The following is a 6834-nucleotide window of genomic DNA, read 5'->3' as shown; positions in this document are numbered from 1 at the left end:
ACTTACTACTTGGTAGGGATCACAAAGCTGGTTGGAGTCAGAGCTGGCATGTGACCCCTGAAGACTGCTTCAGAGTGCAGGGACACAGCTCACTACTCTGTTGTGTGTCACCGATGAGCCTTTGCACCTAGCATGGTGTCCTGCACTCATACCCTCAGGACAGCTGAATGAGTAATCACAGACCACACAGATATGGAGCCTCTGATTATAAAATGATTGATTTGGGAGAAAGAAAAGCAATAAAGCAGCAGTGAAATGCACCTTTAAATTCATCATTCTGTGTGACAACAGGCTGATTTCTCTTTAATTCTGAATGTGGTTGGTAGAACAAAACTAGTTTTTTATTTGTTTGTTTGTTTCTTTTGCTAGCACATTGGAAGAAAATCATCATGCTGAAATAACACCAGAGAGAAACTGCTACGGAATTCAGAGCAGGACATTCCCTAGCAAGGCTCACAATTAGATGTCTGAACTTGCTCAGGAAACAAAGAGAATTCACCTTTATTATTTGCCAGAAAACCATTGATGTAGGTGGAAGTCATATGCTGTCATTTAAGGCAAGATTCTCCTCTGGTTACCTGATTCCAGCTCAGGGCTGGCGCCTGGCTCCCTGTAAAGGTCACCTGTTCTCCACTGTTGGTCATGTCCCTCTGTGAGTGTCAGTTCCGTTATGCTCCGTCAGTCTGGCTGTGTTGTCTCTTTTGTGGTTGGTTGGTGTGGTGGCACCGTGCGTCACATGGGCACAGCAGGGGCGGTTATCTGATGAAAGGGTAACCTGATGCATGGTGACCTCTTGGTTTCCTCCCTCTATCAAGGCCACTGTCAAATGTTCGGAACAGCAATCCACAAGGAATCTCTGCTTTCCTTTCTTCAGGCTGTCAGCGAGGGTTAGTGAAGTTTAGGATGCTCATGTGTCCTCGGGCAAACACAGGGCCATCTCCTCTGCATACTTTCACTTAGTGAGCATTCAAGCTTGTGCTCAGAGGCCATTTCATTTACATAGCAAGAGGAAGAACCTTAGTGTCAACTGTATAGCTTTAGTAATAGCAGTAAACAAGATCTCACTACAGGTGTTTCTCTGAGAGATAGGCAGCCTTGGTCTCACAGGTTCATCCTGAAAGCTGAAGCAATTTCCTCAAGGTCACCAGACTTAGAGGTGGAGCGATTTTTGAATAGGCACCAGTTAGTTTGAGCCTAGGACAGTGTTTTCTCCATATGCCTACTCAAGACTTAATGTGCATTTAGTTAATCATTAGATCAATAAACCTTTTTGTTATCAAGGCTATTCTGTCAGAAGAGTCCAGTCATACTTCAAAAATTCTGATTAGTTCACTATCTTCCAAGTTTCCCTTTCATACAAGTGAAATCAAAGGTGGTTGCTTAACTAGCAATGCCCTTGGGGATCACAGAGATCAAAACAGAGCATAGACTAGCTCCAGGAATTGCAATATTTTGAGTTTCTCTCTCAAAAACAAAACAAAACAAAACAAAACAAAAAACACTTGGTGGTTGGGTTGGATGCTAGCTGGGTAGCGTGGGAAAATGCCAAAACCATTACCAGGCCCTGCTTTCCTTGTATGTGAAGTGGGGACAATTCTATCCCCTTCTTTGTGCAGTAGACAAAGAAGACAATTGGATCAAAGAAGACAATATACTTATCAGTTCCCTGACATAGTGTCCCTATAGTAGAGACCCAGTGAATGCTTGACCTTTTCTGTAACTACTTTCTTTTATTGTCAGAAATCAATTAGTTAACCAACTAACCAAACAACCAAACAACCCATCAATCAATTCTGAAGTATTTTTGAAAGTAACATCATTGTCTTATAAAGCACTGTCAATACTATTGGATGTGGCCAGTTCCTGGCCACAAGGACATAATTTACTGTGGAATATGTAATTTACGAGAATTCACTCTGAATCATGCTGCTTTCAGGAGCATCCTCAATGACTAAATCCAATCAGGCAGAAGTTTTCTGTACGTGATCAGGAAGGTTCTTTATCTCTGAGCACCAAAATCGCATTACATAGTTAAGAGAGGAAGTGTGCTGGGGTAAGCCTGAGAGCATCGATACATGCAAGGAATGACAAATGGCAAGTAGATATCCTCAGAGGGAGGTCATCGCCAGGCTGTGGTTCCAGGGTCTCAACAAATAATCTGTGTCACAGAGTCACACTGGAGAAGGAAGGAGCCCATGGAGTAAAGTCTTTGATAGCTCAGCCAGCATGCCTCTCTTTTGTTTATATTTTATTAAAATAGTTTATGCATATACATTTAAGAGCTAAATGTTACTAAGCTGTTTATAGAAAACCCCAGGGGTTCTTGTTCCTTGGGGCTAAAGAGATAGCTCAGTGGTTAAGAACATATACTGTTCTTGAAGAGGACCCAAGTTCAATTCTCAGCCCCTACCCTAGGCAGCTCACAGAAATTTCAGATTTAAAAAAAAAAAAAAAAAAAAAAAAAAAAAAAAAAAAAAAAAAAAAACTTTCTATTTGCTTACAATGTCTCTTTCCACCCTATCAGTAACTTCTTCGTGCGTGTTGTGGTTTGAGTCTGACTGTCTGCCTCGGGCTCGTGTGTTCGAATTACTGCTCCTCAGCTCGAGCTGCTGTGGTAGTAGTTTGTGGTAGGTGGGGTTGGGTGCTGGATATGGACCTTTGAGATGATGGACCCTCAGGCCACTGTAGCCCTGTACTTAGCTATTCCATCCATCTCCCCTTTCTACAACAGACTTTCCCCCAGGAAACCTCGAGCCTAAATCCCTCCACTTAAGTTGTTTTTATCAGCTGCTTTGTCACAATGGTGAGAAAAGTAATCGACCCAGTGTGCTTCTTTATGGCCCAATCACATCAACGCTGTGTGTGCCTCAGGGTTCCTAGGAAAGCCCTTCTTGGAAACCTCCACGTTCCTTCATCTTGGGCTGACTTCTTCCTGGCTGCCTGTGCACAGTGCCGTGAGGATGCCTTGAGCTGTACTCCATATTTCCTGAAACCTCCCTCTTTCTTGGGGTACTCTTTTGCTTTGGGGGAAGCGCATCAGCAGGTGGAGTGGTATATCATGAGTCAAGGCAACAAGGATGGCTTCTGTGTGTGTTTCATGCTGACATGACTCCAGTAGCACTGCTTGTCTTCCATGCTTGCTACCAGCTATTCTCCTGCAAGAGAAAGCTGTGCTGGGTAAGGGAGCTGCAGGCAGGAGATCTCCAGTGGCATCTAGAGAGAAGACCCCTGGCCCTCCACCAAGTGCAGTTGCTACACCGGATCCACACCATCCACTCATGATTTCTTCAGAGACAAGTAGCTTGCTACTGTCGCATTCAGTTTATTGAAATATGGGTTTTCTGCCACTTGTAGTAGGTAGTAGGAAAGGAGAAATACAAGAAGCCATAAACTTCTATGGGTCAGTTCCATAGAATAAGCTTGATCATATTTTCCTCTTTTCCTGAGAAATAAACCCACAGCCTCCTGAATGTTAGCCAAACGTTCTTTTAGTGAACTGTATCCTCAGCTCTGATTTAAAATAGAATAGGTAAAGAGCTGGGTACACAATTCTCTAAATCACCATTCTAAAAATATATTACATATTAAGGGGGTAAAACAATCCTTAGGGCAGTGAGAATGACTTAGGTTTTAGACATCTATTTACCGTATTACTGTGTGAACAGTTGATGGAGCAAATGAAAGCTCCAGAGATGGCAGAAAAGGGCATTTAATGAAACACCACTGAAGCACGAGCTTTAAGAAGCGCTCTCGTGGGGCCAGTCAGGGAGATTCTGGGATAAAATATTCCTGGGAAGGAGCAGTACCTCCTTTGATGAGGAGCAGAATAACCAGAGAAATGTGCTGAAAACTCATAGAACAGTCTGCTCCATTCCAGCACACCTGGCAGTCACGGCTTTCATTTTCTAGGTGACTCCAACACGTATCAAATTTGAGTTGATGTAAAATTAGTTGTGTAAAAATTATAGCATCTATCACATTAAATGTAAACATTTTCTACATGTTAAAAGTCAGAAGGAAAATGAGACTGCTGTCTTCGCTGGAGGGAAAGATGGAGAAGGGAGAGGAGGAGGAAGAGAAGGGAAGTATGAGAACTGGGAAGAAAGGAACGAAGTTGCCTAAATGTGTATTTCATTTAATGATGCAGAAATCTAAGATAATATTTTATTTAGACAAAAGTATGAAAATTAATGAGATTATCCAGCAGATTATTAGACATCAGTTATATAGATACCCAATACCATTCATAACACAAGATTTGGTGCTTCATACCTGTAATCTTAGCACCTGGAAGCTTGAAGCAGGGGACTGCTGTGAGTTCAAGGCCACTTGAGGCTATAGAATTCTAACCTGTCTCAGAAACTATTGTGAGTCAATGATGAGAGGTGGGGTGACAATCAGAAATAAAGGAAGCTCCCTCTTTATGACTACCGCTCCATACCCCTCCCATTTCTTGATCAGGTTGTTTGTTCTTTTGAAGTTTAAGTTTTTGAGTTCTTTGTATATTTGAGATGTAAATTCTCTGTCAAACATATAGTTGGCAAAGATTTTTTCCCCTGTTCTGTAAGCTGTCTCTTCATCCAGCTGACAGTTTCCTTGGTTACACAGAAACTTTTTAACTTCATGAGGTCTTATTTGTCAGTTGTTTGCCTTACTTCCTTAGTGACCAAGGTCCTCTTTAGAAAACCTGTGCCTCTGTCTAATAGTACTCTACTTTTGGTATACGTCTGGTAGCACACTTCCTATAGTGTACTTCCTTTTGTATACTTCCTATAGCACACTTTCTGTAATATACTTCCTGTTGCACAATTCCTGTAGTGCACTTCCTGTTGCATACTTCCTGTGGCACACTTCCTATTCTTCCTCCAGCTTTTTTGGTTTTTGTGGCTGAGCCCCATGAGCCATTTGGAGAGGAATTTGTGCAGGATCTATTTCAGTTTTGTGCATGTTGATTTCCAGTTTTCTCAGCATGATTTGCTGAAAATTCTGTCATTTCTCCAGTGTGGTTTAGCATTGCCCAAACCAACATCTTTAGCTGAAATTGTTCGAGTTTATATCTGGATCCTCCAGTCTGCTCCATTGAGTTTGTGTGTGTGTGTGTGTGTGTGTGTGTGTGTGTGTGTGTGTGTGTGCCAATACCATGCTGTCTTATTGCTATGGCTTCCTAGCATAGCACAGTAATGCTCCCAGCAGTATTTTCCTCTTGTTCAAGACTGCTTTAGCTGTCCACAGAACACACTTAACTAAAAAAGATAGTTTGGAATTCATAAATAACTCAAAATAAACCAGGAGATGTGAGACCAATTTAAGAGACATGGTAAAACTTAAGAATGATCAGTTTCACAGAGGAGACAAACAACTGGCCATTAAAACAAAAGAATAGCTCAATTGAAGTGGGAATCAAAGAAATAAAAATTAAACAAAATCATGTTATTTTTATTTCAACAGATTAACAAAATATTTACCTATGATAATGCCAAGTGTTGATAAGGACATGAAATGTGGGCATTCCCAAGCAGGACTGAAGAGAACATGGTTGGTGTCACCACTGGAAAGCATGCTAGATTGACCATAGTCACCTTTCATGATTTAGCTGTCCACTTGAAACAGGTGCAGAATTTAATGAAAACACATCTGAAGATGTCAGGTATTAATGGAAAAAGGAAAATAACCTAGTATCTATCTCTGAGATTAGAGATGTTAAATTACTTAATGTGGCATTTTGTAACAGTTAAAGTGGATGAACTAAAAACCTATGTATCAATGTAGGTATATTAAAAAAATGTAGAGAAGAGAAAATGCAGTATGGAGAGCTGAGCTGCAGCTCAAAGACGTGCTCTCAGGAGCCATGGCTATCAGGCTGCCCTATAGGCTAGTTTAGGCAGAAGAGATTTGTAGCAGGATGTCAGGTACCTCGCTGCATTTGGAGCTAATTTAGAATTGTTGACAGATAGCATTCAAAGGCAGAGTGTGGTTGCCTGAGCAGAAGCAGAGAACACAGCAGTTTTTGAGGTATACATGTGTATAATAGGAGGCTGGGCAGAGAAGCCTCAGGAGGGGATGAGGTACAGAGAGGTATGTGAGGGTACATAGCAGCACTCCACACCTGTTCATATGTCATCTGTCTGCACACACAACTCCATGAAGTAGGTGGGTTGAACAGGTAGGCAGCCAGCCAGGCATTAATTTTCATGTTTCAAAAGAGAGAAACCTGAAACTCAGCAATGTTAAAAAGCTTTGACCGCAGGCCAAGACAGGTTACATGGCTCTAAATCCAGTGCTTCAGTAGGGATACCATATGGCCATTCAATAGAAAGATAATATATCTCTCTGCACAGGACAGATGCACATCTCCGGATTCTTCCATTCCCCAACCCTTCCTCCCATCACACCCAAATAGAAATTGTATCTGTGAGAGGAATACATGCCATTAAACCTGAGGTTCCTACTGTATATAAGTTACCCTGCCAAGTATAATCAGGGCTAAGATTCCTGCCCACATGAAGCTGATGGTTTAGACGGCATTGCACTAGATTCTCAGTAGAGTTGTTGAGTTGCTGTAATATACCTACATTGATACATAGATTTAGTCCATCCATTTTAACTGTTACAAAATGCCATATTAAGTAATTTAACATCTTTAAATGTTTAGAGTCCTGAGTGACTCAAGGAGTCTCAGATGATTCTATGCATCCCCTAAGGGTGTTAGCATTTGTATAACACTGTATAGTCACTGTTTTCCTTCTCAGGCAAGTCTATTTTTCCTCCATTATCAAGAAAACTTAAGTAAAGCAGATCTATACCAGTCTCAGGAATAAATTCTGATTTTTCTTA

This window comes from Mastomys coucha, unplaced genomic scaffold (genome assembly GCF_008632895.1).
Source record: "Mastomys coucha isolate ucsf_1 unplaced genomic scaffold, UCSF_Mcou_1 pScaffold20, whole genome shotgun sequence".
Classification (NCBI taxonomy): Eukaryota; Metazoa; Chordata; class Mammalia; order Rodentia; family Muridae; genus Mastomys; species Mastomys coucha.
Note: the sequence above shows the minus strand (reverse complement) of the source record.